The following is a 25,569-nucleotide window of genomic DNA, read 5'->3' as shown; positions in this document are numbered from 1 at the left end:
ATATAGTAATATAATCCAGTTGTATAATATCGTCTAGTGCTCTCTAGTAAAAATATAATATGAGACATGTAATTTTTTTTTTTTGAGATGGAGTCTTGCTCTATCACCCAGGCTGTAGTGCAGTAGCATGGTCTTGGCTCACTGCAATCTCTGCCTCCTGGGTTCAAGCCTCAGCCTCCTGAGTAGCTCAGCTACTCCTGCCTCAGCCTCCCGAGTAGCTGGGACCACAGGCATGCGCCACCACACCTGGCAAATTTTTGTATTTTTAGTAGAGACGGGGTTTCGCCATGTTGGCCAGGCTGGTCTCAAATGCCTGACCTCAAGTGATCAGCTCACCTTTGCCTCCCAAAGTACTGGGATTACAGGCATGAGGCACCGAGCCTGGCCCGAGACTTGTAATTTTAAATTTTCTTATAGTTATATACGAAAGTAAAAAGTAAAAGATAAAACCAATTCTTATATATTTAATCCAATATATAATCATTTTAACATGTATACAATATAAAATTATTAATCAAAAATCCATTTTCATGCTAAGTCTTCAGATTCAGGTGTGCATTTTACATTTTCAGTATTTCTCTATGTGGATACTGAATTTTATTAGCAATAAAAATTGGTTTGTATTCTGATTTCATAAGATTTACAACTAAAAGAGGAGATTGAATTTACTCAAGTTGTTTCAAACAAATGTAAAAGTTTTCTGATAACTGAATCGAGTATCATTTATTAAATTTAAATTAATTAAATTAAATAACATAAAAGCTGAATTTAAAGCTAGCTTTGAAACTAAAGCAAGATGTAAATACCCACACACTTCATCCTCTTCCCCAGAGGTAGAAAATATATTTTATGTGAGATAGAGGGGAAAGATTCTCAGAATAGAGATATATTTTTTGCCTTATGTTTCATGTAATAGAAAAATGAACACAATTCTCACAACCATCAGGATTTCCGTGAGGATCTTTATCAGGGTTTCTAAGAATTTATACACATATATACATTTTTTTCCTTTGGGAACTGGCCTGCAATATCCAACATTTAAGTCAGCCTAGAGACCAAAATTAAAGCTGTGTTTGTTCTTATTTGTTCTCTTCCCCTTGCCTCTAGTATGATATGTCTGAATAGTGTAAAGCAAATGATAATATTTCATAGAATTTGATTAGGATTTATTATATATTCCTACTTTAATCCCAGCCCAATGATTAACACTTCAAAGATAGAGAAATTGTCATTATAAATTAATCTGGCTTTGGTGTCCACTGTATTTATCTAAGGAGAACAAATAAGTTTCAGAGAGAAATCCTGGAGCAGCTGGATGATATACACAATTCTAGCTTGGCTTTATTTGTGTTTGGTTTGGTTTAATTTTATTTGTTTATAAAGCATGGAGGAAAAATAAAATACTTGAAACCTCATTAGGAATGTTTCAAGGGCTCTGAATTATGAATAGAAATGAGAGCATCACAAAAATCTAATTCCAAATTTTTAAACTCTTTCTGGAATGAAGCCATTCAAGTATGGGAATTATGTTGATAGTGTTTTTTTAACCCTTATTTTATGCCAGTCTGGCATAATACATGTCACAAAAGATGTGTTAAATTTATTATGTAAAACCAAAGAAAAAATGCGTGAATGAAAAAGTGAAGTCAAATATAAAGTGTAAGGTGACATACATATGATGGTCTGAACAATATATCAAAAAGCCTTTAATGTTTTATTGGTTTGGGGGGATAGACAAAAGTACAATATTTAAATCAATATTTAAATCAAATAATTATATAAGAAGCAGAAGCTGACATATTTTTATGCTATCATTGTTAGTTATTTTTAGTTATTTGGTATTTAAGTGCTGTATAATAAATGGGGAAATGCCATTCTAAAAGCTATGTTGCTGGAATCTTGGAGGACTAAATCTACAACTCATAGATAAGAACTCCCATTAAAGGAACAGGAAATTATCAGGAATCACATCTTGTCACCAAGCAAGATGATAGAGTATGTTTAATAATACAAAAAGCCAAAAAAAAAAATCTGGTGGAAAGAAGGATCTTTATTGCAGAGAAATTATAAGGCATTTGCAAAGAGAAGTGATTTCTTATTCTCAAATACAAAAGTTTGAGATTAAAAACACACTGTCATCCCTCAAGATTCGTGGGATATTGATTCCAAGATCCTTCTTGGATACCAAAATCTGCTGATGCTCAAGTCTCCTATATAATGTGATGTTGTATTTGCATATAACCTACTCACCTCTTCCCCTATACATTTTTTTCTTTTATAAACTTTAAATCATATCCAGATTACTTATAAAACCTAATACAATGCCTACACATGAGTTCATTCCCTTGGATTCAGCGTACAAATTAGTGGGCAGCAAATTTAAGTTTTGCTTTGTGAAACTTCAGATATTTTTTTTCCCAGATATTTTTGATCTATAGTTGGTTGAATCCACAGGTGTGGAGCTCACGGATACAGAGGGCTAATTGTACATATAAAGAAAAACCAATTGGTATAAATAGATAATTCAATCTTTCTTATCCAATCAACTTTATATTTGTATGACATCTTACAGTTCTTTAATGAGATATATACACATATGTATACATATATGCATTTTTACACATACATACAATCACATTTCACATTTACTAGTAAAAATCCTTAGCCAGGTGTGGTGTCTCACGTGTGTAATCTCAGCACTTTGGGAGGCTGAGGCGGGTAGATTACTTGAAGTCAGGAGTTCCAGAGCAGCCTGGCCAACATGGTGAAACTCCGTCTCTACTAAAAATACAAAAATTAGCTGGGTGTGGTGGCGGGACCTGTAACCCCAGCTACTCGGGAGGCTGAGGACGGGGAATCACTTGAACCTGGGAGGCGGAGGTTGCAGTGAGCCAAGATTGGGCCACTGCACTCCAGCCTGGGTGACAGAGTGAGACTCCATCTAAATATATATATATATATTTTACTTAACAATTCTGCATTTAAGATACGCAATTGTATTGGTAAAAAGAAATAAGTCATATTTTCGAAAGAAAATAAAAACTAGCCTAATAGCAGCTATCACAGATAAAAGAAATGGAGAAATAAGACGCAAGCACCAGTCTTCCGTTTACAAATATATCTTTCAGGAAAAATGTACAATAAAATCTCCAGATATGTTTTGATGATGACAAAGCAGAAGACTCCAGTGAATGGATACAGGCTACAAAAGGATGCTGCAGATTTGTGGGGATACTCAAAGGAGTAGCAAATTTAATATGAACAATTCAAAGGAGTAGCTTCAGGAATAGAAAGTCAACATGAGATGGTCACAGTTCTAGTCATAGAAGTGGAATTTTCTGTCCATCTTTCTTTCTTTTCTTTTTCTTCTCTCTTTTTTTTTTTTTTTTTTGAGATGGAGTTTTGCTCTTGTTGCCCAGGCTGGAGTGCAATGGCACAATCTTGGCTCACCGCAACCTCTGCCTCCTGGGTTCAAGTGATGCTCTTGTCTCAGCCTCCTGAGTACCTGGCATTACAAGCATGCACCACCATGCCCGGCTAATTTTGTATTTTTAGTAGAGACAGCTTTTTGCCATGTGGGCCAGGCAGGTCTCAAATGCCTGACCTCAAGTGATCTGCCCACCTGTTGGTCAGGCTGGTCTCGAAAACCAACCTCAGATGATTCACCCACCTCAGCCTCCCAAAGTGCTGGGATTACAGGCTTGAGCCACCATGCCTGGCCCCTGTCAGTCTTTCTAATAATCCCTGTTTCTAACTATCTGTAAATATATCTATCTGTAGATGTGCTGTTAGCAACCTGGTTAGAAAGCAATTTAATACCAATAATGAAAAATACAATGCCTTGATCAATTTAGAAGCAAAATCTTGTATCTATAAATATATTTTTCTGATATTTAGATAACAGAATTTCATGAAAATCTTAAGAATCAATTTTTTCAAGTACCTTATTATCTAAATATTATTTATTTATCCTAATGCTTTAGAGTCATTGATATTGTTTTACTTACCTATATATCTGTTAATTTATTGTTTTCTGATCTTGTAGTTATATACAAAATAACCAGACTCAGTCCTGGATATACAACATAGGAGAAGTACCCTTCCTATTATTTCCTAACAGCCTAATTCATTTGACCAACTCCCTGCCTCATCTCCCTATCAATTTTCAGGAGTCTTTCAACTGGGAGTGCACCCTGTCCCTAACATGCCAGCCCACTCCACACTAGCTTTGGGTTTCATTCTCTCAAACACCCACTGCCTAGTAGGTGTAAACAATTTCAACCAATGAACAAAAGTTAATCAAATTATCTCTTCTATGGTCAGAGATCACAATGACAATCTATTTAAAGGTATGGAAACTTGATCAGCAAAGTAGGTTCTAGGAAATGAAGATTAAAAATAAATGTGGAAAAAATGAATAAGTAAAAATTTGAATTTAAAATCACAAGTGTCATAAACAGCTACTAAGTATCACTATTAATGATGATCATTAATTAACCCTCCCTGAGATCTGTAAGAATTCTCTGTCATCATATCTTGTTTTCCTTTTCACTTACAAAACAATTTATATTTTTTACTATTCATCTTAATATGACTTGTTTTAGTTTTCTGTTTTGAGCTTTCAGTGTGGACACTGATGGCACTCACAGTTTAGTGAGCAGGAAATGGTTAACATCATCTAGTTCAAGGACTCTCATATTTGAGTTCTTCTAATAATCCAGATAAGATTTCTACTAAGGTCCTTAGCTGAGAGTAAATACACATTTCTATAAGATACTTGTTTTTAAAAGGAAACAATGTTTATATAGTTAACTGGGTTACTGAAACACAAAAATGAGATAAAATGGAAAATTAGTTCAAACCTCCTTCCTTGGAGCACCCCTGGGTTTCTTTGCAGTTAGGGTAGACTCAAGAGAAGATATAGTTCTCTTCTCAGTACAGTACATCTCACAGGAACTGTTAAAACAAGTAGCTCTTCTGAATATAGTTAGAAACTTTGAAAAAAATTAGTTAAATCAGTCACAGTAATATCAGATAATGTCTCTATATATGTGCGGTGTGTATATGTGTGTGTGCATGTATGTGTGTGTGTGTAGATTTTTTTTGTTGTGGGTAACAGTGCTATATAAACATTTACATTGCTTAGTATTTAAGAAACTTTCAGGTGATTTTAAGCTTTTAAACAGGTTAAGCTTTTAACTTAGTTAAATTTTTTTAGAACTTTAGAAACTTTTTTAAAAATAATATTTTATTTTTCTAACATTTACAATAAAATGAATGAACAGGAAACACAAAATAAAACCATTTGCACATTAAAAGGTATTAACAGGAAACACAAAATAACACCAAATCTTAAAATGTTATGTCAAAATTTAAAATGTCTTAATAAACAGTGATAATATTATTTTCTTAAAAATACAAAAGTAACACTTGGCCAGGCGTGGTGGCTCATGCCTGTAATCTCAGCACTTTGGGAGGCCAAGGCAGGTGGATCACCTGATGTCAGGAGTTCAAGACCAGCCTGGACAACATGGCAAAACCCTGCTTCCCCAAATAAATAAATAAAAATACAAAAAGTTAGCCAGGCATGGTGGCACGTGCCTGTAATCTCAGCTATTTGGGAGGCTGAGACAGGATTGCTTGAACCCAGGAGGCAGAGGTTGCAGTGAGCCAAGATCGTGTCACTGCATTCCAGCCTGGATGACAGAGCAAGACTCTGTCTCAAAAAATAAACAAACAGCAAAAAATGAAAACAAACAAACAAACAAACAAAAACCAACAGTAACACTTGCCTCAAACAATGATGCTGGTCTCATTTATCATCACTGTAAGTGCTAACATCAAATTTTCAGTCACAGACTTTGTGATATTATAAATCCTAGGGAATATTTGCCATAATGGACTGAGAAAAATCAGAAAACAATGAGATTAAAGAAGATACTGAGCTTTTATAGTAGCCTTACAGTGCTTCCATTCACTTCCACCATGTCAGAGGCTATTGGACTTCTCAATTAAGATTCAGGGGCTACGATTAACATTAGCATCTAATAGTCTAACACTGTGATTCCAAAACTATGTGCAAGACACTCTGGAGTAATACAGTGAACTCATCAGGAATGCTGTAAGATATTTTAAAATTTCAAGATAAACACAACAATACTCACTATTTATCAGACACTGTATTAACTACTAGTCAAGCTATTTCTTAATTTTAACATTTAAGGGGGTTACATTCAAGGGGTCATAGCTATGTGAAGTTGGGTTCTTAGTAAAGCAAGTATCCCCAAAAGTCCTCGTGGAACAGGTACTAAGGATCTCAGTGTTCAATCTGATTCCAAGGTTTGAGAAGTTGTACGGTGCCCAACACATACGCACTCACCATTAGTAAGTAATTCATATGTAATTTAAGAATGTTTAAATTGAAAACATGTAAAACTTTTTTTTGTTTTAATTTATGTTGTCAGGACATAAATACTTATTAAGTTGTTTGGCCTTAACTGTAATAGTCAGAATTCTTGGTATTTGTTTGTTGGCCTAGAGGTGTGATGAAAAAAATTTTGAGCTGTTACGGTACTATGAACTGAAAATCTTGGAAAGATATTTCTGTTCTAAATACTTTTCTAGAAATATATATATATAATATATATTATATATACACACACACATATATTTACAGGGATATATATACACACACACACACACATACATATATTTACAGGGACATATATATATATATATATATCCCTGTAAATAGAATCACTTCCCAAATCAAACCTGAAACCTGAAGGAGAATTTGTGTATGCAATGTACTAATCAATTTACTGCTTACATCTTAACGTTCATTTTATCTCCTTTACTCTTCAGTATCTTCTAGCTTTTGCTACATTTATACCTAGAAGATTATAGTCATCGCAGCTTTTCTATATTTCAGTTCTCTGAGTTTATGTATAAAGTAATGAAGTAGGTAAGACCTGGCATAACAATGCCCTTATTGTGGTGCCACAATTAAGCCTCACTGGAAAGGATCCAAAGATGACTTTCTTTACATTGAATTCCCTCTGTGGTGAATGGTGAATGGTGTTATTTTGTGTTTCCTGTTAATTCCTTTTATTGTAAATGTTAGACAAACAAAATAATATTTTAAAACAATGTTTCTAAAGTTCTAAAGCAATTTAACTCAGTTAAAAGCTTAACCTATTTAAAAGCTTAATATCACCTGAAAGTTTCTCAAATACTAAGCAATATAAATTTTAAACAGCACTGTTACCTACAATAAAAAAAATCCACACACACACACACACACACACACACACACACACACACACACAGCACATATATAATTAGAGACGTTATCTGATATTACTGAGACTGAAAGTCTAGTAAAACTATGTAAAAAAAATTGCTGCAAAAACCGTATGTAAAACTGAATAGAGAAAGTGTTGTCAACCCAAGAAAATGGTCCATTTTCTCATTCCTTAATTTGGGCTTGTATAGTCTGTTCTCATTTCTTTTTTCAGTCGTCACTTTGGAAATCTTCAAAATAAACCAGGTAAACATCTCCAAGTTTATACATGTATAGAAGATTTCTGGAATTTTTTCCCAACCCCAAATTAAAACAAAGCAAGCAAAAACAGTGTGATACTCTTAACAAACAGTAGCAGATTATTTTCAAAATCAGTTCCAGAAAGAATATAGTTCTTAATCAGAACTAGGGATTAGACAAAATATATTTCTATACTGGTTAAAATAGAGCACCATAGTTGATGTGTGTATGCATGTGTGTGTGTGTGTGTGTGTGATCAAGGTATGCAATTCTCAGTATATTATAGTGTATTTAGTACTATTTCTTTCACGTTCTCAAAGCATCTTGTACTGGTAGAGCTTTTTGTGGTAATATTTTCTGTTTAGTTCATCACATTGACCTGAAGGTTCTAGACAAACTTAAACTATTATATTAGAAGAACATTTTAAATTCCTATTTTAAAATTCCAAATTTTAGACTGTCTGTAAAAAAAAGTTTTTTGACCTTACTTTGATAAAAATAATGAAAAAGTCCACAAAACTTTTTTGCAAAGAACATCTCTTACAATTGTATTATATACCTTGAGATGCTTTCTTTATTTTCTAATTATAGAATAGTTCATTATCTTATAGCTTCTTGGCTGAATATATGAAAAAATTGTTTAAATTTCATAATCTTTGATTTCATAACCACTGTACAATTTTGTCTCCCTTTGATTTATTAACCATTTATCTCTTCCTTGTCTTGTTTTTATGTTTTATTTTATACCTATCCTTACTTGTAGGACAATATTTCTTTGTTCAGAGTGAGGGTTCCTTAATCTTTGGTTTTGATTATTTCAAGTACCTGTTAAACAAATTTTACTGTAATGTGTAAATAAGTAATGACTGAATTACCTCTTACTGATTGTTAGAATAAGCCAAAGATGCATGTAAAAGAATCACTGTGGGCCATAAGCAAATAAAAGTGGTATCAATATTTACAATTAAGTTTGATCTCCGATCACCAAATTAAATTATATGGTAGTCAAAAGACATCATTGTTCTTGTCCTAAAATTAATAGTTTATAATCTGAGGACAACACTATGTCTGATTTGTGGAAGAAGACAAGTTAACTATGATGAAAGTGATCTCAGGCTAAGTGCCTAAAACGTTAATCACAATCTTATAGTAAAAGAAAAATGAGAGCTATTAATTATGCCTATCAAACAATGAAACAACACAACAATAACAGAATATGATGTTGATTTTTTGCATAGTAATAACTAAAAATAATAGAGCATTGCCAAGATTACATACAAGCAATGTCTTCAAACATAGATGAATAATCTCATCAAAATAATTTATATTGAAAGAGTATATTTTAGAAAACAAATAAAAACATGTATAAGGATTACAAACTGATAAATTACTTGGTGCTTACATGGTGTATTTTGTTATTCTATACAAAAAATAAAATAGTAGAAGGGACTACCATAATTGTTCATCTTTAGTTCTGGAGCTAAAGCAAAAGTAGTCACTGATGCAAGTCAAAGTCAAGTCTAGCAGCCTAAGGAACTGGGACACTGTGACATGTTCAAATCAAGCAATCACAAGAAAGCTATGCCTGCTAATTCTGAGAGAGGTAAATAACTATTTGCAGATGATTCCTAACCTAATGGCAATGTTATAATGTATATTCATCCCTTGATACACACCAAAGATTGGTTCCAGGAACTCTGCCATTCCCATATGCCAACGTGTGCAAAATTTCCCACAGTCCTCCCTGCAGAACCCTACTATACAAAAAGACTGCCTTTGGTATAAGCAGGTTTTGCATCCTGAGAATACTGTATCTGTTTGTTTGAAAAAATAAACTCTAATATAAGTGAACCCACCCAGTTTAAACTCATGTTGTTAAAGGGTCAACTGTATATAACTAACAGGACTCAAAGAATTACAATTACTTTATGCTATTTTTGTTTCAAGAGTCATTAAGATGATACAGCAGAGACCCAGTCATTATTTGAATTCCAACATCTTGGAGTGATCATGTCTAGAAATAACATTGTATGTAGTATGGACATAGATTATCCAAAGTTTGCCTTAACAAACTGTCATGTAGAGTGCTTCCTCTCCAATCACATCAGCCCAAGGACAGTGTATTAGAATTATTCAGAGAAACAGAACAAATAGGAGAATACATGCATCTATCTATCTATCTATCTATCATCTATCTATCTATCTATCTATTGAGGTTTATTTAAGAGATTGGCTCACATAATTATTGAGGCTGATGAGTCCCAAGATCTGCAGTTGGTAAGGTGAAGATCCAGGAGAACGAACAGTGTATGTTCAAAAGCCTGGCAACCAGGACAGCAGATGTTATAGTTCCAGTCCAAGTATAAAGACCTGAAAAACAGGAGAGATAATACTGTAGTTCCAGTCCAAACACCTTCAGGTTCCAGGACCAGGAAGGGCAGATGTTTCAGTTCAAGTCCAAAGGCAGAAAAATAAATATCCCAGCTCAAGACAGTCAGGCAAGAGGAAATTCCCTCCCACTTGTGGGAATGTCAAGCTTTTTGTTCTATTAGGTCTTCAACTGATTGGATGAGACCCACCAACATGACAGACGGCAATCTGCTTTACTCAGTCTACCAATTCACATGTTGATCTTATCCAAAAATGCCATCTAAGACAAATCCAGAATATTTGCCCAAATGTCTGGGCACCCCATGGCCCAGTCAAGTGGACACATAAAATCAACCACTACAGAAACCCTTATCTGTTCCTTACTGCTTACGGTGCCTTACTGCTTGCTTCTGCTTGCCTAACCTCCAAGCCATCATATTTCCTGTGCCTGCTAAACTAAGGAATGTTCAGACACTACAGAGAATTCCCAAGTTCCAAATTCTCCCCAAGCCCAGTTTTCTCAGGGCTGGCTAGGACATACATTCGTCAAAGCTCAGTTATTAATAACTCTTAGTGGTTGACAACATTTACCTTTCAATAGAAATCTTATTTTATTTTTTAGAAAGATAGAACAAACATGGATGTTCCCATGGAAGGGAGCCTCAGGGAAATGGGCAGCGAATCATACTCTTGGTATCCCATCAAGCCTCACACAAATCCTACCATGTTGTGGGGTGGGGGGTGGGGGACGTCTGTTACTTTCTCTTTCTCTGTACCAAGGCTGACCAGAGATTTACTTATTAACACCTTGGAAATGAACATGTATGAAATGCACTTGCACACTGTGTGACTTTTATTGCAAATGAAGTAATGGTCAGGATGGCAGTGATTTGAAATACAGTAGAACAGATTGTCTCCTTGTTTATAGGAAACTAGAAGTGCAGTATAAAGTGCACTTTGTAAATGTACCAGAGAGACCCACAAAACTGAATAAGTGCATTGACTAAAATACAACACAAGGTGATAAGTCTAGGTTGGCCCTAAATAATAGACAACCATAAAAGATAATTAGGTTTGAACACATAATCTAAAGAGAAAAGAGTAAAACCTTTTTACAAAAAAAAATGCATAAGTCTGAAAAGAATTTAGCTAAGCTCAGATGTCATTATTTTTAAAGGTATTCATTTAAAGATAAAGCATTACTTGTCTTTCTATATATAAAGAATTGTGTCATGTTATTACTGTCATCTCCACAGTTTTTCAAATTGATTGCTTTAAAAATAATGTAATCATCTTGCATTGCAAAGTTTTTTCAAACATCTTATTATAAAAAATTTCACACATGCAGAAAAGTTGAAGTATACAGAAAGCATCTGTACACCCACACCTAGATTCTACACTTTTGTTTTTTGACATTTGCTTTATTATCACACTATGCATTCCTGCCAGTCCATCTGACTTAAAAAAAGTTTTTCAAAGCAGGACAATGATATCCATATACGTTACCCCTAAACACTCTACCAGAATAAAAATTTTGTATTTTCTCTTGTAAGTTAAATATATATATTGCTAAGAGATAAAAATATATAACTAAATAGATGTCTTACTCTGCACTACATCTCTTGGATGCTAGTTACTTATCCATTAGAGTTTAGTGCTTATGAGGCTATCGTCTTAGTTTTAATCTCCCTGATGGGTCCATTAGTCATTTTGTTTTCCACAGGTACATATTAAACCCCTTATAACATTTAGTCATACTGAAACTTAATGTATTTCCAACAGGGGTGTAACATGCAAAAGTACACAAATCTTAAATAATAGACAAATCAGGGAACAGGCCCAATAGGTGGTGTTAATTAAAGACATTTTGCAAATGATTCACTTATACATTTAGGTACTATAAAACAAACCTATTAATTCAAAATATAAAATAAACAATAGCTTATTTACCTTTTAGAGATGTCATACATACATATATTCATGTTTTATTTTAGTTATATATTTATTTCTAATGAGGGTTAGCTCTTCAACAGAATGCAAATTATAAAACATTTAATATTGCCAGAGATAATATTTGCATTTATCATAGAGCAACAAGTAATGAGCCCTTGATATCTCATGAAGTTGTGGCACCTCAGTCAACAACAATCAAATGCCGAGCTCTTGAAAATATGAATGAACAATATGACTTATGTCACACTTACACAATTCCCTTTATTTTAGCTGATGTGCTTTTAATTCCAAATGTGCACTGGCCTATCCAATTATTAATTATTTTTATTTTTCTTCTGATAATTGTTAGTTTTATCACCTATTTGTTACATACATACATATTAGCTTAGAAATGTAGACAAAATAATGTTTTAATTTATCTTGCATTATGCTGCAATATAAGGGATTTTTTTTTTTTTGAGATGGAGTCTCGCTCTGTCACCCAGGCTACGGTGCAGTGGCAAGATCTCGGCTCACTGCAACCTCCACCTCCCGGGTTCAAGCGATTCTCTGGCCTCAGCCTCCTGAGAAGCTGGGACTACAAGCGCGTGCCACCACACCTGGCTAACTTTTGTATTTTTAGTAGAGATGGGGTTTCACCACATTGGCTAGGATGGTCTCTATCTCCTGAACTCATGATCCACTGCTTCGGCCTTCCAAAGTGCTGGGATTACAGGCATGAGCCACCACACCTGGCCACAAGTGATTCTTAAGATAATAAAGCAATCTCCAACTTCAATGTATTGCCTAGAATTCTAGAGCTTGATTCTTCCAACTTAAAGGAATAATTGAATTTTCCAGAGTACAAAGTTATAAAAATCACATTTCAGAAAAATAATATCTCTTTAAGACCTATGGTCTTAACTACATTTTAATTTGGCATTGAAAAATTTTAAGAATTTATCCTAATTTATGAGCAAATTTCATCCCCTTATGAGTTGCTTACATTTTCCACCCAAGTCATCATCAATAGGACATTTATATTCATGAAATACAGAGGACACACAAAGAAAGAGAGCTGACACAGATTAAAAAGTAATCTTTTTAACAGGCTCTTTATGAAGTAAATCAACCTGTTTACCAAAAACATCACAAAATACCATTAGCATAACAGACAGTAAGAAGAAAATAGTTATATCATGCAAATATCTTATAGCCCACAGACACTTTATGGAAATCCCCACAAGAAAAATAAAACAAAAAGCAATGGTTCTAAACATGCTTTGTTTGGAATAATGATACCATTAACACTTGGCACTACAGTGCCCAAATGGAAGTGTGTTTGCATAATGGTTTACTCTACTCTTTATAAAGATAAACACAGAAGGTCACTGTGCAGAGGCTGACGTGCTTCAGGAATAAATGGCACTTTGAAATACAGAATGTCTCACTGTTTCTGGCACAAGCCTACCTTTTTAGTCTGATTAAAAAAATAGACCTAGGGTTTTATTCTATTTCTTGTTTTTGTAATAATAAAATTTCATCCTTATTTGCTTAGATGGATAAAGAAAGTCAATACTAAAAATGTGGCAGTTAATAAATAAATTATGTTAACAATATCAAATATGGTAACAGTTTTGATATCAATGTTAAAATAGCACAGTATAATAAAAATAACATGTATGAAAGATTCTGGTTATATTCAAAATATTAACCAAAAGATTTTTGTTTCTCCAAGTGAGACTAAATTCCTGGAAAGATGCTTTTATAAGTTGACAATTTGGTATGCTTAACCAGCTCCCCATTGTACATTTTATGTGCCTTTTCTTCACAGTTTGACCCTTGCCTACACTTTATGTATAATGTCTAAAATGTGCTCCCTGTAATACTCTGATGTCTGAGTTTTTCGCACCGTGTCCCAATATGATCTCATATTTCTCTTGTTACTTGTATTTTGCAAGGCTTATAAGTAAATAAATTGCATCAATTTATGCCGTACATACATCAACGTTGTTTGGGGAGAACAAAGCAAAACAAAACAAGCCAACAAAGGCTCTGCTGGGCAGAGATGTAGCTCCTCTCCTCAATAACACCCAACAGTCTTCAGGTTTTCACTTCAGTCACCCAAAGCACATGGATTAGTATCATTATTGCAGGAAGTCAGGGACCCCAAACATAGGGACCAGCTGAAGTCATGGCAGAAGAACATAAATTGTGAAGATTTCATGGACATTTATCACTTCCCCAATCAATACCCTTGTGATTTCCTATGCCTATCTTTACTTTAATCTCTTAATCCTATCATCTTTGCAAGCTGAGGAGGATGTATGTCACCTCAGGACCGTGTGATTGTTGTGTTAACTGCACAAATTGTTTGTAAAGCATGTGTGTTTGAACAATATGAAATCTGGGCACCTTGAAAAAAGAACAGGATAACAGCAGTGTTCAGGGAACAAGAGAGATAACCTTAAACTCTGACTGCCAGTGAGCTGGGCAGAACAGAGCCATATTTCTCTTCTTTCAAAAGCAAATAGGAGAAATATCGCTGAATTCTTTTTCTCAGCAAGGAACATCCCTGAGAAACAGAATGCATCCCTGAGGGGAGGCCTCTAAAATGGCCGCTTTGGGGATGGCTGTCTTTTATGATCATAGCTGTGGGATGAAATAAGCCCCGGTCTCCCCTAGCGCTCCTAGGACACGCTCGTGTAGCGCTCCTGTAGTCCTCCTATTAGGACGAGGAAATTCCTGCCTAATAAATTTTGGTCAGACCGATTGTCTGCTCTCAAACTCTATTTCCTGATAAGATGTTATCAATGACAAAGCCTGCCTGAAACTTCATTAGCAATTTTAATTTTGCCCTGGTCCTGTGGTCCTGTGATCTCGCCCTGACTCTGTTTACCTTGTGATATCTTATTACCTTGTGACACATGTGATCTCTGTGACTCACACCCTGTTTGTACACTCCCTCCCCTTTTGAAAATCACTAATAAAAACTTGCTGGTTTTGCGGCTTGGGGGGCATCATGGAACCTGCCCACATGTGATGTCTCCTCCGGACACCCAGCTTTAAAATTTCTGTCTTTTGTACTCTGTCCCTTTATTTCTCAGACCAGCCAACACTTAGGGAAAATAGAAAAGAACCTACATGAAATATCAGGGGTGAATTTCGCCTGATATATCATCAGATTTTTTTCTGTTTCACTAAGATCAGAAACTCAGAATTTCTGGCCCTTTCCACAAATTCCTCATTGTGACTTATTTCTCCCCTTCTCACTGACTGTGTCTATTGTGTCTAACTGCTTTGTTACCCACATCACTCTCTTTACCATCACCTCAGCTACTGGTGGGACCCAACACCTTTTGTTCCTCAACCCCTTTTGTCTGTTTTTTCCTTGTACTTATCTTAGACCCTGATATTCTCTTATTTTGACAATGACTGGCTGCACTTTCAGCTAAAAATTTGTAACCTAGTATAAACACATAAATCAACTGTCAGTAAGGGTAGAGGAGGGTGTTAAATTGCAATTTCCAGGCCATCATCTTCAAATTTTTCATTGCAGCAAGTCAAAGAGGGGTGATAAGGAATCTGGATTAATCATGAAAACACTCCAGGTGGTAGGACAGAATCTACCCCTTTTTAACAGTCATTGACTTTAAAATTGGTTCCCAAATCTAAAGTGCCAGACTCAAATTTTCCTCTAACTCTAGTCCTCATCTGTCTTTATTACCTAATTCACGAACCATTACATTATTTTCCATCTTCTGTCACTTCCATCCTCTGGTCATATACAAACCACATGTGTACTCTGAAGGTGTTTTGATGCAATTGATTTGGTAGGCAATGGGGAGCCATGTGTTGTTTCATAAACAAGAAAGACAAACTTTTCAAGTGGTCAAGGTTCTTCTCAATATTATCCGAAAATTTTTTATGGCTTTATCTCTAACTAGGCTTCTAATTTGTGAATAAAATGATGTCTTATTCTCACTTAATCATCATAGTGCTGAACTCCACTCCAGTTATGGGTGAGAACACAGTGACAGAATGTAAATGATTTGATGTAGCTGCAGAGCTATTCACTTTGACAGCAGGCCATCTAATACCAGTGCATATTCTTTCCTTCACACTGTCCTGCAGCTGGTAGGATTTCAGTAACCATTATATGACTGGAGGAAGGAAGCAAGAAAGATAGGAAAGAAAGAAGTGAAGGAAGAGAGAATGACCAACTAGTGTTCAAGAAACACAAGCCATAAATTCTATGGTAACTACTCCAGAGATATCATATCTATCACATCTCTCCATGAACTATATCATTTGCGGATTAAAAACTGAACTGTTATTTTATTGAACTGCAAACAGTAATACTGAAAATAATATATATCTCAATTCCACTTTGATAAAATTGAGTTTTCAAGCCTAACAGGATAATGTCAAGCTACTTATTGATCTGATAGAAAACAAAAAGGTAAGGCATTATATAAATGTAAGTAAATACGTGTTTTTTTTACCATTGAAGTGTGAACGAAATTGATATGGTTAAGAGATAGATGAACATGCAGTCAGAGTGACAGAGATGACTATCAACACCAGCATGAAAGTATAGGACTGGGAAGATAATGGGTCTGATGAAATATAGAAAAAAAAAATAAAGAGGTCAATAAACACATGAATAAGATCTGAGTCAGGCAGAATGAGTAAAATAAATACTATAAAGAACAAGAGAGACAGAGTCAAAGTGAAAGAGAGAGAGAAATTGAAACTGAGATTTCCACGATGGAAAAAGAATTAGCCAGAAGGCAGCTGTAGGCAAATGGGGGCGATGCGGTTTGCTTGACTCTCTGCCTGTAGAAACATGCATCATCATTCTAATGAGAACCTTGGGGAACAAGAAAACATCATAGCAGCACAGGAGGTAATGGGACCCTCCTAAACAGGACTGGTGGGACTGCACCTGGTGTTCAGACCCAGGCTTCTCATTATCCAAAAGGTGCAGGGAAGCTGGAAGGAGTTCAGAGACATGATGGAAAAATGATTAAGATACAAAGAAAGACGATTTCTGATGGAAGATTAAAGCACTAAAGAAGCTCAACTTGGATAAGCAACAAGTTGATGGGCAAAGTACCTCTCTGCAAACCAGCAAAAGATATCAAAACTCTGGGGGAAAAAAGTATTATTTAATTTTTTACTAGGAGAAGAGGTTTATGAAGAATAATTGCAAAGAAGCAGAAAAGAAGTCAACCCTAAAATTAGGAAGTGAAGTATAAAAATGCAAGCAATGACTACTTCCATGTATGGAGGAGGGGAATGGATAACACCAGTCGGACAATGTAAATAAAATACAGGCAACTTGACCACACAGAGGGTGACCATGATTCTGGAAGACAACACAATCAACATAAAATAAGGAAATATCAGAAAATTAATAATAATTCAAACTCAATTTTCAAAGGGACTAAAAATTTTAGCTTTATCTTCCATGTTTTGTTGTTACACTAGTCTTCACCTGAAATAGTAAATTAATTCAGCAGTTTCCAGAAGGGAACTAAATAAAATCAAATAATTGATCCTTTTAACATGGCTTACAGTGATTCTTTGTGTTGGTTTGCAAATTAATATTTTAAAATATTAAAATGTGAATGAATCACTCACATAATTAGCAATGGGGTAAATATAAAATATATAAATAACATATAGATAGATATAGAAATAAATCATAAATATTTTATAATGTTTTTATCATAAAATTGTTCCTCCCTCCCCTGCTGTAACTTTGCAGGGTATGAAAAACCCAGGCACCCATGGCCTCTGGAGGGGCAAAGGAGACAGGGCTGGAACTGAGGATGGTTGCGGGTGGAGTAGGCGGGGAGAGTTGCAAGAAGCAGGAAGAGAGGAAAACAACTACCATTCACGTAGGAGTGAGATGGCTCTTCACAGAAGGAAGCAAACAATTCTTAGGTGGGACTTATTTATCCATAATAACACATGCTGTTGCATGTACATATAGGCCAATCTGTGTTTTTTTCTATGAATCACTGTGTAATACCCATTATAGGAAGAAACTGAACTACCCACACAGGTATTATTTTTGGATTATGATATTTGAGTTAGCAAAACAGGTATGTCATCCACTATCTTACAACTTAAATATTCACAGTGCTGCATACAAATATATTTTTATTAAAACTCAAAGTGAAGATTTCTGCATTTTAAGAAATATCTGATGCACAATAGAAAACTCTGAAGAAATGAAATTCTCACTCTAGTCAGACTGTCCATTTGTTTTCATTTTATGTGTTTGCTTTTCTGATAAACACTCATCGCTGTGCTTTGAGAGTCAATATAATAATAATCTGTACCTGTTTCGTAGCTGTTCCCAATTTGTAAAACGTGTTTTTTTTTTAATCTCATCTTAATTTCAGCTTTGGAGTTAGATATTCCTCATCCTCTGTTTCACAAGTAACAAAGCAAGAATCAGAGGGGTTTCTGAGCAGCCAAAGTCAAGTAGAAAGAAGGGCTAACAACAGCAAAGACCTGCATCCTCCAACTGCCCAACAAGTGATCCTTCCACTGCACTGTATGTCCTGCGCAATTCACGTACTAAGTCACAGCATCAGTAAACACAGAGTTAACAAAACAGTGATTATTGCATAAAACCACACCCTTATCATGAGTTTGTTGGGAATCATTAAAAGTGAAATTATTATGAAAGAAAAATGAAAGAAGCAGGTGACATAGATCAGGTAAAAATTAATAATAACAAAAGTTATTAGCTTAAGTTTCCAGAATGCGTAGCCATTTGTTTTCATTGAATGACCTTTGTTTTCTAAGAATGACATGTCATAGTTGATTAAAATGCAACTCATGCCACAGTGAAAAAAGCCAGAAATTTCAGGTAGGTTTCAGCATTTAGAACAAAAGGACACTCTAAAGATGCAGTGGAGTGGAGCAGTAAGTGGAAGGAAGAACAATATGGGAAAGGTGTACTGGGAGGGTGAGGAAAACCTGAGGAAGAATGTGGAAAAAGACTGGAAGCTCTGACAAGTTTCCAGAAACTGAAAACAAACATATGCACAAAAAGAAACTTGGCAACGTCTTCCTAAATGCACCAAGGAGCAATCTGCAGAACAGAAGTTTCCAGTAGCTGAGAGGAAATACACTTAGCAGAGGCAAACATCATCTTGGAACTGACTGAAAGGAAAATAACATTTAAAATGTTCAGACTCCTTGGAAGACAGAAGTAAAGGAACTGAGTCAGTGATTGAATGTCATAAGGCAGAGGTTTAGAGACTGAGGACATCCAAGGAGGTGAGCTAACGAGAAGGAAAGACAAGGATGTGAAGTAAGAATATAAAAGAAGTATATATAAATCCAAAATATACAGTAAGATTAGAAAGTAAAACAGAATACAAAGAAAAGAAAAAAAAAAGGCACTTGGAAAGTGGCCTCTCCGTGAAAGTGAGCCAATGCTTGTGCAGTAGTGAAGAACTTAAACTCTAAAATCAAACTGCCTGGTTCCACATTCTATCTTGACAGCTTAGTAGGAGGAAATTGGGGCAAGTTATTTAATCACTCTATACCTCAGTTTCTTCACTTGAAAAAGGAGAAAGTAATATCACCCACCACACAATAAATCAAGAGAATTCAGTAAGAAAATTGTTATAAAGCAAAGAATACAATGCTTGTCACCAGAGTGAACAGTAAAACATAATCTTAATTTCCAAAGTCTTGAAAGATTTATAATACTTCAAAGATCAGAAATGGAATCTGGAAAAAAAAGGCTATAAAAATGATCAGCATGATGGAAAAATAAGAAAAAAAGAATCCACTCTCCAACAGAAAGTATAACAGGACAGTAGGAAATAACTAGGTAATTTAAAGATGAATTTTTTAAAGTAATGAATAAAGTGAAAGATGTTACTTAAAATTTATCTGATCCAAGACAATTTACTAAGAAAAATGTAAATTCATGGAAAATGGGCAAAGAAGCCCCTTATTTCTGAAAGTCCCAATTCAGAAATCCAGCTTTAATCATTTAAAGTGGCTCACTTATTCTCATTCCCAGAATTGCTTTCAACCAGCCAAATGTTTCAATCCTGATTCAAGTAAATAACCAAGCATTTCGTATCTGAATGCTTTTCAGAAACAGTAAGGAAAAGTAATTTTTGCCAATCTTTCAAATATAACTTGAACTGAGTAAAGTTACAGACTCCCATTCTAACAAGAAAAGCTTCAATTTTCATGTTATAAATTTTTATTTTGTAAATGGAAACATCAATAATAAGTAATAATCACCAATCTTTTTTGAATGTTTACTATGAAATAAACTCTACACATCTTATTTCAGACTCTTTTGGAAAACTTTTCAAAATGCTAATTAGTTTGCAATAAAGTTGATGCTCAGAGAAGTGTAGTGAGTGCTTCAGGTCTTACAGTCAGTCAGTAGCAGAGCATGGATTTGAATAAAGGTCTATTTGAGCAAAAGTATGTCCTTTTCATAACGTTGCTACATGGGAGCCTTCACTGAATAATAACTTGAACTAAGTCACTACATAATATCACTGTATAATGATACCACCTATCACGGATTTAAACTAGTTATTTAAACTAGTTGTTATTGTTTGTTTTAACCCAAACCTATCTCTCTATCTGTATGTATCTATACATATATTTATTTATCTAAACTCCTATGAACTTGATAACAAAATTTCTTAAAATCTAAGCAGATAGAGAGCATTTCTGAGCTGCCAATCTTTAAAAAATATTTTTTTTGGAAAGGAAAATTAGATTCCCTTAGTCATTATAAGTTCTCATAGTCTGAGCATCTCCGCAAGCTGCATTTGATTTTCATGCTTAAAGATGCATGGATTTCTTCATACAACACAGCCTCTAAAGACAAGCCAATTACTTCATCTGGTGCTGAAGTGAAGAAAGTGACTTGACACAATACAGGAGAAAAACTTTCAGTGCTGTAGTTTATTGAAAGACTGAATGTCAGCCACTTTTGTGGCACACAAATTTTGTATAATACATTTTATATATTACATTAGGATTTGTCTGGATAATGTTGACAGTAGGAAATTTCAACCTTAAATATTGATTTTAGAACTTAGAACCTGTATAAAACTCAACTCCATTGTATTTGTAGCTGGTAAATAAAATGTGGCCTTTTATTCAAGGAAACAACAGGCACTTAGAGATATAAAACATGTATACAAAGAGCTGTAATTTAGGCAGAATGAAAGTGCTATACAAGAAATATAGAAGATGTTATTTAGCGTTAGGTATATCTCCTAATGCTATCCCTCCCCCCTCCCCCCACCCCACAACAGTCCCCAGTGTGTGATGTTCCCCTTCCTGTGTCCATGTGTTCTCATTGTTCAATTCCCACCTATGAGTGAGAACATGCGGTGTTTGGTTTTTTGTCCTTGTGATAGATGAGTTAATGGGTGCAGCACACCAACATGGCACATGTATACATGTGTAACAAACCTGCACGTTGTGCACATGTACCCTAAAACTTAAAGTATAATAATAATAAAAAACTTTTTATGTATATTAAAAAAAGAAATATAGAAGATGAATTAAATGGTAAAAAAAAACTTCTTGAGTGAGATGGATGGGAGATGTAGTAGAATCAAAGAAAATTTCACAGTAGAGAAATCATTTAAGCTAGAGTTTGTGAATAGATAATGTTTCAATAGACACATAAGATACGACATGAGAAAGACATGATGTAATAGTTTCATGTGACTAAGATAAACACGGGCTAAACTGCAAAGTTAGATTACAACCCAATAATGACAAGGGTATTGTGTTTACACTGGATTCTGCCATCACTTGTAGTAGGGAGTGAATGACACCAGAGGTGTCCAAACAGGCCAGTCACTTTATTTGAGCTTACCTTATCAGGAGAAAATCATGCTTCACCCACAATAGTTTCATCACCTGTGATTTTTCAATATCTGAGTACATATGCATACCATTTTTAAAAAAGTTCACAATATATTTCTTTAAAACCAATTCAGGTAATTCCCTTTAAACTAAGAAGGACATCAGTTATTCCTGACAATTATTCTCATATAAAATAGGAGCAAGTATGTGGCATAAGTCTCCTTCTATGGAGAAAATATGTGGTAGAGAAAGCAATCACGCATCTCAAACACTACAAAGTATTTGCAAAGGTCAGCCTTTTACAGAAATATTCAGAGAAGATGCTAAAAACAAGAGGCAAGGGAAAATGCAGATGGGTTCATATACCTTAAAAGGACATATATTATTCCTAACAAAATTATATAAATATGTACCTGAGTATATAATGCACTTCATCAATTTTTTAATCAATAGAGGAAGGTGCCAAGAATATGGTTAATGGCATAAACAGGTTTAACAATCATGAGAATCTAATTTGCTTGGAATGATACTGTTCTTACTGTATTTACTACTATATTTCATATACCTACACACATATACACATTCAGACATGCTATATATATACACGTCATACTTAATGTCATTGTTAGTTTTGCTTAAATTATGTATTTTTCTACACGATGTTGATCTTACCAAATAAAGTCTTACTAACAATGATAAAGGTTCTTAAATACAATATCCTAACTTGGTTAGGGCTTATGATAAAATGAGAAGAGAAATATGAGTTAGAAAACTAATAAAATAGTTCAGGCAAAAGAACATGAAGGTTTGAATCATGGTGTTGGCAGTGACGATGGAAAGGAGGCAAGTTTTAAGAAAACTTGCTGAAGTAATTGGAAATAAAGAGCAAAGGAAAGTGATAATAATAGTAGCTAACATTTATGAGGTATTACTAAGGACCAGACATTATTCTAAGTTGTGAACACATATTAACTCAATCCACACAGTAATTTATTAAATACTCTTAATACTTCATTTGCAGATGTTGAATCTAAGGCATAGAGAGATAAAGCAAATTGCCCAAGGCTACAAGCTTGTTAGTGACAGAATTGGGATGGGAACCCAGGTGGGACTAGGTTCACAGGACCTGCTCTGTATTGCATTAGAGATGACTGATGTGTAAAGTTCAAATTACTAGCCGTATGGTGATGATAAAAATAAAGAAAAGAGGTTCAGTGAGTCGGTAAGGGAAAAAATAAAAAATGAAAGCCCCGTTTTATTTTTGACATTTTGTATCTGAAGGGCTGGAAGAACTTTAAAGTGGATAAGAAAACATGAGTTAGAGGTTTTGTATGAAGGTGATAATGGATTATATCCAAAGCAACTGATCAGAACTATTATCTAAATGATGGTGTACAGTGAATGTGAATGTGAATTACCAAATTAAACAAACTTTAACTGAAAAAAATGTCCTGAAATCAATACAAATGTATTGGCCTTAGAGAAATATCCATTAGGGTGGCTGGAGAAACAGCAGATATTTCATTAGACACAGGTAAACTGAGACCCGCCTGAAGATCATAAAAAGCCAAAACAATATTATGTTTCATCATGCAGGGAGCTATATCAACTACATTGAAATGTCAAGAGATGAAATGTTATAATAGGCTGAAACATTTTGCTTGAAATGCCTCATCTGGAGGTCTTGGCTGGTTAAATAGAGAAGTGAGGCCAAGAGTATCTGGAAATATGCAGAACAGTCAAGGGTGGTGATGTTCTCATAGAAACATAAAGCATTTCAACGGGAATGAAGGAAAGTAATGAGAAAGCTAGAAGGATCGGTGGTTGCGTTATAAATTTTCACCTTTGAATGATATAATTTACTGTGAAGCTGATACTAATGTTGGAGGTCTATTTGTGGTAGATTAGTAAGAATGTGACTTTGCCCATAAAATTATCTTAATTTATTGTTATAAATACATGAAATATCTTCAAGAAGCATTATAAGCATTCAAGGTCTACCTGTATAGAGGTATAATCAAAAGGCCAATATATTTAAGAAGGAAGGGTGTATTTTCATTGTCAAATCCCCAGTTTAAAAAAATACATCTAAAACTTGGGGAATTATTATTCCAGGAAGGATGGAATTTCCCTCTACAGGAAAATATCTACAACTGAAAGATATAATGCAATAAATAAATACATGATTTAAAAGAAAAATAAGACTGCACATCTGCTTCCTGATAGAATTATGATGAATACATTGGGAAATGTTTCTTTTGGTTTCTATTATTAAAGGTGACCACATCAAGAAAGCATGATATTGTGTAAAAACATTATCTTTCTCTTTGTTCACATCCAGATAACAAATAGAAAATGGTAATACTTTAGATAAGTCTACCTCTCACAGACAAACAGCTATAAACAAAACACTAGTAGGGGTACTCTATACTGTTCCCATGCATATTTTTGATAAGGACATATATTTTGGACTAGAGTGTATATAATAATTGAAAAGTTTGACAGAATTTTATACTTTTCTTATCATAGTCTAATGGCTGAAATAGATTAATCAACCTGTGGCTCTTATTATTTTTTAAAGACAACTACAAATATGTGGAAAATGGCCCATCTCTACCTACAGAGCCTACCCATTGCTCAATATTTGGGTGGCTTGGTGGGGAGAGGATGCGGTCAGACAGTAGTCCCAAGAAAGTTTCATCCTTTCTACAGGCTAGTCAGAACAAGTTTTCCAAGCAATATCTAACAGCAAATACTACTTAACTTTTTATCAATGTATGATCTATTTTTAATTCTTATTTTAAAACACCTCTGTGACTATTAGTTGTCACCATGCTTTGATGTAAACGTCAACAATTCTGGCAGTACAGGCTTCTTTCTAAATTAGTTGTCAACCTCAGTAAGAAGCAAAAAGTTTACTCTTGTGGGAATGAAGAGGCTTCAGTTGTAATCTCAGCTCTGTGATAACTCAGTCATGTGCCTACGAGCACACTACAACTAGTGTCTCAGATTGGTGCAAAAGTTTGCGGTTTCTGCAATTTTTTTTAATTTTAATTACTTTTGCACCAACCTAAGAATTGGATTATGAATTACTCAAGCCCAGAGATATTCCCATCTGAACACTTAGTACTTATCTTAAATTATATATATATCTGTGTGTGTGTATATATATATATAAATATATTCATGTTTAAGGAAGGAAAGGTGAGAAAGAAAGAAAGAAAGAAAGAAAAAGAAAGAGAAACAAGGAGGGCAGTAAAGCGTTGGGGCAGGGGAAGGAATTCAAACCAGCTTGTGCTCAGTTGTCCATGTAAAATTAAGAAATTTAGACAATATCTCAGTTTGCTTTTTTATTCTGAAATACTATGAGTTCATGACATAAATTAGATAAAAAATATTTTATCATTATTTTCTTATACTATGAGTCCATGAGATACATTAGAAAAAAATTATTTTATCATTAGCTTATTAATTAGAAGGATTTTCAAATAAATATTCTGAAACTGACAGTTTATCAGGCTTATACTCCAATTATGTCCAAGGCTGAAATTAAACAAAACAAAGAAACAAACAAAGAAAAACCTTCAGACACTAGTTCCGTTAAACAAGTTTTAACAAAATGCAGCTTGTTGGAGAAATTCAAACATTATTTAGTGGATATGCACTAATTTAATATATTTAGAATAAAATTGAACTTTAGAGACACTGTTTTCTGAACACTAACAGGTTGTCTGCTACTTTCACACAGTATATTTTGCTCCTGACATTCTTTCGAATGAAGATAACCTAAAGCGAAATGGGCTGATAGTAAGGAGGCAAAATAGAGCACTTAGAAC

The 25,569-nt window shown here is 34.5% G+C and overlaps 1 protein-coding gene across 2 annotated transcripts in view; it reads right to left on the bottom strand.

The window, feature by feature from the left end:
* SEMA3D (semaphorin 3D) overlaps positions 1 to 25,569 on the bottom strand; it is a 191,827-nt gene that overhangs the window by 148,531 nt on the left and 17,727 nt on the right. Inside the window, exon 2 of one of the 2 annotated variants that reach the window (XM_019030326.4) lies at positions 9,782 to 9,913. The gene's annotated coding sequence lies outside the window, so the exon portion shown is untranslated. Of the gene's footprint in view, positions 1 to 4,862; positions 4,957 to 9,781; positions 9,914 to 25,569 lie in introns of those variants that run through there. The other variant, XM_063708657.1, reaches the window with a different exon arrangement.

The sequence above is a fragment of the Gorilla gorilla genome, chromosome 6, assembly GCF_029281585.2.
Source record: "Gorilla gorilla gorilla isolate KB3781 chromosome 6, NHGRI_mGorGor1-v2.1_pri, whole genome shotgun sequence".
Taxonomy (NCBI): Eukaryota; Metazoa; Chordata; class Mammalia; order Primates; family Hominidae; genus Gorilla; species Gorilla gorilla.
Note: the sequence above shows the minus strand (reverse complement) of the source record. Positions and strands in the feature narration are given on the sequence as shown.